The 11,677-nt window shown below is 41.5% G+C and overlaps 1 pseudogene; it reads right to left on the reverse strand.

Annotated features, from left to right (window-relative positions):
* Positions 1-5,216: 5,216 nt before the first annotated feature.
* Positions 5,217-8,949, reverse strand: LOC123471384 (annotated as a pseudogene).
* Between the last annotated feature and the right edge of the window lie 2,728 nt (positions 8,950-11,677).

Below are 11,677 nucleotides of genomic sequence, written 5' to 3' on the forward strand. Positions count from 1 at the left end.
TTGGTAGGAGCAGGAGGCAACTGTGTGCTGTGTTTTTTCTTCGGTGAAGACTACTGTACCTAATACTTGAAAGGCTGGTATCGTGATTTGTTTGTCGGTCTCGTTGATGATGACGATGCGAAATAATCCATTCCCTTGTTTCTTCGAAACGAAGGGGTCAAGGCGGACTCCCTTCGGGAGTTCTGGAGCTGGTATAAATGAACAGGCGATGTTCGGGGGTAGCTTTCCGCCCCCGTTCGCTCTCCACCACTTGGGCTGTGTATGGAGGAATAGTGATTTTGCGCGGAGTTATCATAACGGGCTCATGAGTAGGTTGATCCGATTTTCTCATCCGATAAATCGTCTTCTCACTGCCGTTGAAGATGAACTTGTGACCGTAGAGTGCGTCTAAACCTAGTACGCAGTTCTCGGTAATATCGTCCACTACGATGAACGATTGAACTAGGAGATCGGGACTTTCTTCGTCCACTAGCTGAAATTGAAGGGTTACTGTACCCAGGGTTTTTAAGCGCCTGTTATTTATATCAAATAGCTCTACCGCTACTTCTGGAGAAAAATTCACTACGTTTCCACCGAGTGCCGAGTATAAATTGTTGTTTAGTAAGCTTTGTCCTGCACCACTGTCGAAAAGGGCTTCGAATGTTACTTCCCCTGCTTTTAGTGTTATTCTTGGAGGTCTGACTTTATTTTGCACACTTCTTACGTATTGGCGGGGCTTAGGATCGTTTCCACCGTTTGGCCCGACATGTCTATCGGTGGTTACTCGTTTAACTGTCCGGTTGCGGTGTTATTTGTTGGAGGGTTGTTTGCAGTAGGTGGTGGGTATTGCGGCGTTTGTTGCTGCTGCGGTCTTGGGGGCTGATTATAATAGTCCCTCGGCGGTGGATTGTTTGGAGGTTGCTGCCCTGATGACGGGTGGTTTCCGGGAGCGCAACAGGAATTGCGGTTGTGTCCCCTACGTCCGCATATTTCGCACACTAGTCTCATCTGGTATTGCCTCGCTGCACAGTTATTGGTGTCGTGTCCGTACATGTTGTGGTATGTACAGAATTTATCGGACGTGTCGTATTGCCCATTTCTTGGTTCCCTTCGCTCTGGTCTCCTCGTTTCGGCGTTCTTGGCGAGTTCCGATCTAATTACTTCCCTCATGAGGTCGGAGATGTCCTTTGCTTCGTCTTCTTTCCTTGCTAGGGGCCCTGCTGCGTCTCCTGTGCCTGGGTTTTCTCTTGAATTTATGAGTTCCAGAGCTAAATCGTGTCGTTCTGCTGTCTCGATCATCTGGTCGAATGAGGGGAAATCCTTGCAGAATAGTCGATCGTGAAGTTGGGGGCTAGTCCGTTCATGAATTTATCCCTGCTCAACTGTTCAATTACTTCGTGGCTTACGTTCGGGTAGCCTCCTCTTGCAAGTTTCTGGATTCGGTGTGCGAAGTTCCTGATTGATTCTCCAGGTTCCCTTTTGCAGCTGTTGAACGAGGTTCGGTATTTGTGTTCCATGTTTTTTCCCATGAATCTTTCTTTGAGCGCTTGCTTGAGGGTTTCATAGCAGGTTGCTTCGACTGGGTGATCGAGTTGGTACTGTTCCAGTAAGTCTCCTGCTGGACCCACTAGTTTGGATCGGAGATATTTAATTTTTTTGGATTCTTCGAAATCGCCAAAGTCCAAGGTATTTTCGAAATGCCTTAGCCAAGAGTTGAAGTCGGCGTTGTTTCCTGGTGTGGAGAATACGCTAATTTGCGTCAGCAGCCGGGTTGCTTGTATATCGAGTTCGCTGATTGTCGATTGGTGGTGTCCGTAGTGAGGCTGTGGTTGGTGTGTGTTTGAGGCCATGTAGCTTGGTTGAGAGGCTATTGTTGATGCCGTCGTTCGGTAGTTCTGCCAGGGAGGGGCGATGGCACTGCTCATCGGATTTTGCCACAAGGTGGGGTTCGGTGTAGACGTATACTGGGGAGGGTTGGATGCTCGGGTTGTGTTGTTTCCTACTAGGGTGGCTACGAAATTTGCGGCTTCGTCAGTTGACCAGTTATTTCTGGTTAAAGCTCGGAATACTGCTACCAAGTCGTCTTCGGGAATGGTTGAGTTAGTACTGGCTTGAGGGCGCGGGTTATAGTTCATTGTGTTTGTGGTGTTCTGTCTTGTTGTCGTTGATAATTGAGGGGTGAATGCTACTCTCTTTGGAACCGGAGGTGGGAGGTTTTCTGCGTTTCTCGGCGTTTCCCTATGTGTTGCTACTGTAGAAGATCTTAACTCTCTTTCTGCTAGTCTGCTTGTTGTTTTGCTTCTTGCCCCAGTTTCTTGGTCCTGGCTTGTTAAAAAGGGGTTTCCTCTACTAGTTACACGGATCGGGTGTGGTGTGAGGACGGAGTACGGTATGTCTGCCTTAAAACTGGTTAGTTCCAGGTCAGGGTTTTGTCGGGAAGCCAATGTGGTCGATTCCGTCTGACCTGCGGTTACTGGTGAAGGATTTGGGTAAAGAGCTTCCGGTATCGGAGTTAGGTATGTTCTGAGGTTCAAAAATCGGAAAAGTTCCTTTGGTGTATAAAAATGCTCGCCGTACTGCTGTATCACTGCTCGGTATGATTTTCTGATTTGTTCGTAAGACAGCTCAGGTTGGCAATTAAGTTCCCTCAAAAATAGTAGTTCGTGTAAGATCTCTTCTTCTGGTACGTCTTCAAGTTGTAAATCGGCGTATTGTTTGTTAAAGCTTGGGGTGCCTGTTGTGTCTGTTTTTAGTGTTGTAAGGTTCTCGTTGAAAAAAAGTTGTGTGGCTTCGTTTTCTATTCCCTGCTGACCAAGATCTTCTGCGATAAGTGCTTGAGCTTGTCTTAGAATTTCTAAAGGGGGTGTTCCGTATTGGTCGCTCTCTAGGTGCGTTGTTTCTTCTTCCCTAATTCTATCCCACTGAGCGACGAGGTTGTGTTCTTCTACTTCGTTGTCCGTTAGTAGGTTGATATTGCCAGGGGATTTGTTATCTGGGGCGATTTGTGGCTGTGTCTGAGAATATACTATTTCGCTTGTAGGACCCTGATTTTTTCTGGCTACTTTATTTTTGGTCGTGAATCCTGTAACTATTTTCCCAGCGCTTCGAAATACTTTTGTAAAATTATCCATTTACTTTTTTAGGCGAATAAGTTCTAATTTCCTTTAGCAGTGGCACTTATTGATAAAAAATCAATAGATATTTGGCAATGTGGGAAAAAAGTTAAAGGTGGCGCTATCTGAGGTACCGGAAAGGTATAGGAAAATTCAAGTCTCTAACGGGGGTTCGGGGTTCGAATTTCACTGTCACCAATGTGAAGCTTGACTCTCCGAGTGAGAGTGGGCTTCCAGAATAAGACGAGATAGAGAGGGGAATTTTAGGTAGACTTACAGTGTGCGCATAGTGACAACTAGCGGCGGTAGAGTAGAACGCGGCGGGTCGGGGCACAAAACAGTTTATTCAACACAACACTTACGCTTACAAAATTAAAAGAACTTGTCGAGTTGAGCACTAGAAAAAGACTGAATTCGTCAGGGTTTTGGGGAAACATTTTATACGGGAAAACAAGGTCAGTTTAATTTAACATACGGGGAAAGGTAGAGAATATTTTAGTGTAAATTTAACACTAAAGTGTAAAAAGGTACCGGGTAAGGGTTTTCGGGTTAGGGTTCTCCGTGGGAACCAAGGTCGCACATCGGAGGTGTGAAATCGGCGGTGGTAAAAAGGTTCGCGGCTGGCCGTTCCTTACAATTGTCTATAGTCAATGCAAATTCTCATTTCGCCATCCTTTTTGTTAACCATTACAATGGCCGCTGAGAATGGACTATGACTTTCTCTTATTATTTTATTTTGTAGTATACTATCAATCTTCGATTTTACCGTATTTTTTAGCGCTTCAGGCGTTCTACGCAGACGCTGATTAATTGGTGCGCTAGCTCCCGTATTAATGAAATGTTTGACATTAATAGCCAACCCAAGGTCTGATTCTTTATCTGCAAACAATCTTTCGTTTTTTACAAGCAACCATTCAATTTTTGTTTTTACTTCATTAGGAAAATTGGGTATTTTAAAGTCATTCTTTTCTATTTTTCTATTTTCCTCGTTTGATAAATCTAATTGACTAAAAGCTTCTAAATTAATGTAGTCTTTTGTAGTTAATGGAAGTTCTTCTTTTACTACATTGGATAAAGGCTTTAGTGGTATATTTATTCCCACTTAGGAAAAAGTTATGCTATACAATGGCAATATACTTTCGCAAAAACTATGTTCTACCCCTAGTGGAGTTTTTTGGTGTGGATCTGGTGTGGTGTAAAACACTTATTTCAAACCCTTCATTTATGGTTCAAATTGGGTGTGCTTCACGCAACCGAGGAATTTCAAATGAAAAGCCTCGTTTAACGTATTTTGTGAATTTGCGATGTGAAAGCTGCATTTGATACTCTTCGAATCCTCGTGTTACGAAACTATTTTGCCTCATTTTTACTTATAGTAAAGGTAATTTTTGTAAACCAGATTCAAGAGCATTCCTAACGGGTGCAGGACACTCCTTAATGATATTTTCCCCTCTAGTTGATAGCATTTTTCGGAGGGTGTCTGACACCAATATGAACTTTAGGTAGAACTAGATTTAAGCACCATAAAAATTCATCTAGTTGGTGTTGGGGATTTATTCGGGGAATATTGGTTTCATAATAGTGTCACACACTTACATTTTTGTGGTTTCTGCGGCCTTTTTAAGTGTGTGTGACACCAGTTTGAAACCGTGGGTAGGCTAGTTAATGAAACAGCATATTGGTTTACTTTTTCTGCGATAAGGACTTAGAAATATTCATCAGAGTGGTTGACATATAGCTTTTAAAATTACATCTATATGCATTTCATATTGGTTTGCCACACTCATATTTTTTATTTCAATTTGTTACCACAGTTTGTAAGGAACATATTGGTTTGACACTGCAATGAAACGCGTCTACATCTAGTTTCAAAAATATAGTTTTCCATCCAATGTTTACTGCGTTTCAAACCTGTTTCACACACCGGAATAAAAATTCAACTTGTCTGTTTTTCGCCGCAAGGCGCGTAAATTCAAATATACTTTATACTATGTATACACAGAAAACTGAGGGTAAATTAATAAATATGAGACAGAAAGCAAGATTTATTTAATAAAAATGAGTCACACGCAAATTATATACTGGACAAGTCATGGCGTTGCATTCCTTACAAGTATTTAGAAATTATATGGTATGTCGGATAGGTGTGGTAAACCATCTTTGGTTTAAATTTGGAAGGGTAATGTCAGGCATCTTGGAATAGTCAGTACATTTATAAGGGACTGTAAACATCTTGCAAAGTAAGTTGTTCATATTCCATTCACCGATCCGCTTGTCCAACTTAGATACAATGAATGTGTTGTATTTGGCTGATAAGTAGGGCTGAACACAAGCAGGTTCTTTGGTTTTAAATAAAAAGCCAACAACAAGGAAAATATTGCTATGCTTTGGAAACTCGATGAAATCAGAACAAACCACAACATTTCCATTTTTAAATAAGCATACATTGTTCGGAAACTTATTTGTTAGCACAAAATCAGGGAAAACAATTTTTTTAATTCTTTTCCATTCGGAATACTTCACGAATATCTTTTGTCCACTGAGCTTTACTTGTAATTTCTTTAATTCGACTTGGAATTGCGCTTAAGAATTTATGATCATTCCGTCAGCGGAAGTCGGCAACAAGTACTTTGATCTTTCTACAAGCCTATTTTGTATTTGCTCCAACGGTAAGTTTCCAGAAGCAAAATATTTCGGAAAAATCTATAGAAATTTTCAAAAACAAAAGCGCTCAACGTCTCCACTCCACAGCCATACTTCACAGCGTCCTCAGGTAAATGTGTCGCAAAGTGGGTAGTCGGCCGGATAGGGTATTTAAATTCTTTCAATTGTTGCACATACAGCTTCAACACTCGAGATGCTTCTGTTACATTTGCGTTGGAGACAGGCTCATTAGAAAAACCACCAATCAGCAACATGGCGTATTGAAGCAACAAAACATTTTGTAGGTGTTCCTCTTGCAAAATTCCAGTAAATACTGGTATAAAAATGTACATGAGTAAATCTCTTATCTCGTGATGCTTATACTTCTTGGCGCACTTGCTAAGGCTTCTTACATGTCTTTCAAATTCCGAAGGTTTGCATTTCTCAAACAGTTCCAGCCTTTGGTCGACTTGCTTCAGTTGTGACGAGCTCAGTTGACCTTCGTTTGGGTTGCCGGCGATGCCTTTCAGTCTACCACCTACGCAGCCAGCATAAAAGGTGTGCATTGGTTCTACAACGAAACCGCTTACCATCGGAAAATTCCATTCCAGAAACGGACTGAGATCTTCATGACCATTTAGATGTTCATCGGGACAGTCATCAGACTTGCAGTAAGACAGGAACTCTTCGTCAGTTCTAGGAGGGGCGTTCACATCGAGAAACTGAATTGTTTTTTTAGGCTTTTCTTTCCTACTGCTCTTCTTGGAATGAATTTCGCACGAAACACCACGTTGTATACAACGCTCGCAGCTCCAGTATCCCGTATGGCCTTTCACTCTTTTTAAATATGACCGCATTGGCCAATCAGCGATAACACAGCGAATGGAGACGGTGAATTGGCGACCAATAGTAGTATTATCGTCGTTATTTGGATCGAGCCTTTTTATTTCCTTAATAACGGCTGATAACAACAAATTCACGTCTGGCTTCTCTTTACAGTGAGCCACTCCAACGATTATAGGAGATCATTTCTGCAACAAAATGGGCTTGCTTCGAGAGCAATCAGCAGATTCACTCACGGAATGTACAACGACACAGATAGGGATGCATTCGGCTTGCTCAGAGTTGTCGAAAAACAGGACACCATCACAGCTAAGATCAGCTTCGAAATGTGGAATTGTTGTTATGTTATTGACGACTGAGCTTGTTGTTTCACCTCTTAGAAGCCGCATAGATTCTGCAATTTCGAGTTTGCCATGTAGTTTCTCAATCTGATTTTGAGAAAAAAATCATATTACTAGTGACTCTTTATCAATGGTAGCTATTAATTAAAAATAGTACCTTTTTTCGGATAGATGGTGGAAGGGCGTTTGGATTGGATTGGTAAATATCAGCATATTGCAATAAATCTGCGTGGTGGAAATATACTCCTGGGGAATCGCCGGCTAGAGCACTTTCAAGACCAAAATGAGTGTACCTCCCATTTCCTTCATTGTCTAAATTAATGACGGGAGGCAATGGATGTTTTTTTCGATTCCCTATGTTTGTACTGTAAAAAAAAAAAAAAGAAGTAAGATAATTGTAAGAAAGTTTTTTTAGTCAAAAAGGAATACAAATGGTGTATCGACGTTACCTATCAGGAGCTAATGAAGTAGTAGATGGCTGTGGCATATCTCGCCCGTCGATGAACATCAATTGTTTGCCAGATGATGGCAAGGTATCATAGTCTACAGGCGGCCTGTGCTCTTTCAGCAACTGTAGCGAATACGTCAGATGACTTTTCTTTTGCATAGTACTAGCAGCCCAATGGCACAGAATTCTTTTAAACGATAAGGGTTTGCTGTTTGTTGCTGAAGAACTATCAGTAAGATTAATCACTGGTGTCCCTTCAAAAGCATCAAATTCTTCATCATCTTTTGCTGCTTGCTGTTTGTCTGCGTTGGAAGAATCTACAGGGGTTTAAAAAAATAGTTTGGAAGGTTCTTTTTAATAATGTTGCTATACATCGTCTTCCAAATCTGTATTACTTTGAGTGTGGTTCAAGACTGGTTGGCTTTTGCTATACTCGGATTTGTTATTGGTTGTAGACTCACGTATACTCTGGTTCAGATCAATAAGCCTCTCGGTTTCTTCCACATGGTAATCTTCCTAGACGAATATATGAGTGATTAATGAAAGGAATCAGATAACGTACAAGAAATATTTTTATGGTACAATACCAGAAGTGTGATGGGAGGTACAGGAAGTTCTTGCCTTGATGAAATTTCCCCAACACAGTCGTTTGGTAAACATAATTGAGTTTTCAGACCAAACAGCTGAGGCAATCTAGACGATAGTGATACTAAGTGTATCATGTAATTTTCTGGTACTTCATTTGATATCCATTGGAGAAGCTCAGCCATTGCGAGTGTTTTGAGTCGCTGTTGATATTCCGGTGTCAAATGATCCATTTTTCTTTTTCTTTTACGCCGTTGTTTCCCACAAACAACGAGAATGTCATCGACGTCTTTGTCACCCAACTGTTCTGAAACATTTTCCATTTTGTCTGAATATTTCCACACCAATACTGTTGCAATTATGTTTCCAACTGTTAGTTTCGTTGTTCAATACTATTAAATTCTTTGAATTAACTTACTTCTTGTCGGGCTGATACAAGTTGTCACGCGCTCACTTTACAATATTGTAAAACACAAGTGGGGGCTCTTCCCTAGCAAGACAAGTTTTCTCTAATCCAAAAACGATTAATACAGGGTTGTAGATCTTTTTACGCTGATCATTTAAAATATAGGGTTTAGGGTGTGCAAATGAGCAGGAGTGTCCGTAAAACGCGTACAAAGTTTCAAGTTTTACGGAACTGACGCGCTGCACAAGCCGGCCAGAAGGGGGGTCGGGCGGGGGGGATTGCGCGTACCCATGGGAGAGGGGACAGTGAAGGGGGGTTTACCTGAGCCACACCATACGGCCCCATATTTTCCCATTTCCTCGCATGTCAACGGTGGTGCAATGGTTAGCCGGATAGCCGGTGATGCGAAAGATCCGAGGTTCGAATCTCGGTAAAGTCTAGATGAATATTTCGGAAAAATTGATTGAAAATTGAAAAATACAACAGTATCCAATACTGTAATATCATGCTGCTATATGTTTCACTAGATAAGTCAATGTTTTGGCTAATGGATAGCGAGTCGCAATACATAGCAAATATTTTTGTCGACATGTTAGCAAGTCTTAAAAAGTGCCTGGTCTCGATGGAAGTTGAGGATCAGTGGTAAATACTAATGGTTCACGAGCGCGAGCAGGATCGTGATGAGTCATGACGGGAAAATAGAAGAAGACACAGATGAACCTAAGCTACAAAATGAGTATATTGTCACATTGTAAAAGTGTACCTCAATTTCTTTGTTGATGACTCACTGTTAAGGGGACGGGGACTGCGCGTGCCAAAAGCTCCCGTGGGAGAGGGGAGTGTGAAAGGGGTGTTATGTTAAATACATTAAGATTATAACTTGATGACATCATGGATTACGCGGATTATGACTGGACTTACAGAGTCCAAGTCCAACTATAATCCTTCTTCTGTTTTTCGCCGAGCAAATCATAAACTGAAAAGATCGAATGATGATCTCCTTTTGGGATGCCGAGCGAATTCGAAAGCTTTCTTTCTGTTAGGTACATTTTAAAAATGTGACATTATACTCATTTGGAAGCTCTGGGTCGTTTCTATCTTCTCCCATTGTCCTCTCCACATTCATCACGATCTTGTCACGGTCCCAGCTTCTGTATTTTAATTTCATCGAATGATGTGTGAATCCTACGCTGATGACACGGGTACGACGTTTCAGTTTCCTGGATTAGACTTCGTCTATTTGTCGTGCTCCCGAGTTGAACCATTCAGCCGGCATATCCTTCGATAGTATTCTTACAGTGCTTTTTTGTTTTTGTTTTTGTTTTTGTTTTTTGTGGGGTGCGTATACGTTTGATCTCTTTTACATTCTCCTTTGTAACTTCCTTTGACGACCCGTTTCTACTTAGGAGACGAAAAAATGAAACATGGTTTGAAAATGGACAATCCGACACCAAAAAAATCTGCTATTGAGTCTAGAAGAGGGTTTTAAGGAAAGTAAACAAATTGGAGCACATTGATTATAGGTACACAGCGGCGAAATTATAAGGGAAAAGGAAAGGTACTAGTGATGAAAAACGACACTATGGCAATTTTATTCGACTCTTCGTGGCTGTGATCGTGGTCTACGTGGTAAGAAGGCCTCGCCTTCCTGAGTCGTGTGTGGCGGTTGTGGTTGGCGCGGTCGCGTACGGCGTGGGGGAACTGCTGCCGATGCGGATGCGGTGGATTGGGATGGGTTGGTCACTGCTGTTGGTTGTACGTCGATGGACATGGGTAGATATGCAGCGGTGATGGCCAATGGAGGCTTTTTGAAACAAGTCATTTGGAGGATTTTGGAAAGGAGGGGGAAAGCCTTGAGTAGTAGCGAACCGATTCCGCAAAATCTCACGGCCAGTACTGACAACGCACCAAATCCCGAGACTGCTCCGAAATTCTTTACCCATCCACCGATCTTAGCGACGAAATCAATGTTCGGTGCGTCGCCGTGATGAATGAGTACGTTTGATGTCAGTAATTGACGTAAGTTATCTTCTGCGTAATGCTCATGAATAGAAGCCAAGATGTCGGCCATCACCGTGACTCAACGGCCCGTTTTGCATCGCGGGATTCATTTGCAAAAAATTTTGTAGGGAATTATCAGGAGCCGATGGGATCATCTCTACCAAATTATACAAAAAACCATTGGAAGAAAGCCAATTTATCCACTTGAAGTCCCATCACACCTTGGCGACGAAAAAATCGATTCCCTGTGCTCATCTGCTCCGCCTCAAAAGAAATTGTACTTTCCAAAATGATTTTTTGCATGAAGCAGAAATTCTTTTACATCGGTTTCACTATCACGGATACCCTCTAAGGATCTTACAAAAGGCCATGGAAAAAGCAAATAAAAAACTAGGGAGTCGCTGTTGATGACTTCACCCTCACGGAAGCCCGAAGAAATGACAACATGGTCGCAGACGACTAGTCTATAAGTATGAAGGAATTGCGCCGTCACTTTTGGCGATGCTTATGGTCTAGTCGATAAGCTTCGTCTAGATTATGTCGGCACAGGTAACCATAGTAACACTGGTCTTGACAGACTTGACAGCAGACGGACGCTCAAAATCACTTTAAAATTTTAAATCAACATGGGGAAGGTAGAAAATAAAATGCGGAGTGCTAATTCGCTTTTGAACTACAGTATCCTGCACAAAAAGGTAAACACCGATTTATTTTGAAAAGCCATCTGTGGGTCGAAAATATTAATAGTTTACGTTTTTAAGGAGAGGTAGGGTGGTTTTGGCGCAAAATCATCATAAGGGGGGTTGGGTAATGTCAGTCCAGACACTTTTTTTCCCTAGGTATTAAATGTCTGGAAAAAAGTGTAGACTGTATCATCGGTAGACTCCCCTACCCCCCGGCTAAGTAGAACAATTTTTGCAATACAAAATAGAGTCTTTCCCTTACTCGTTATTGTCATTATCAGGTCGGGTAATCGGGTAGCATATGGGAACACAAAATTATTTTTATCAGTATGCTAGCTATTTGTTACTAAATTGTTAGTGGCTTATTGGATACGTTTTCGTCGGAAACACCGGAGTTCCGCGTTCAAAGCTTGTATGCGTTAATAGTATTCAGAGCAAATCTAACTAATGAATATAGTTAAATAAAATTTTGATGAGATATATAATATTTAAAATTTTGAAAAAAGTATTTATAGGCGATTAATGATTATTTAATTCGCAAAATAATTACAACTCCCCTTATAATGATTTTGCGCCAAAACCGCTCTACATCTCCTTAAAAAGGTAAACTATTAATATTTTCTACCCACAGATGG

Source organism: Daphnia magna, linkage group LG4 (genome assembly GCF_020631705.1).
Source record: "Daphnia magna isolate NIES linkage group LG4, ASM2063170v1.1, whole genome shotgun sequence".
NCBI lineage: Eukaryota > Metazoa > Arthropoda > Branchiopoda > Diplostraca > Daphniidae > Daphnia > Daphnia magna.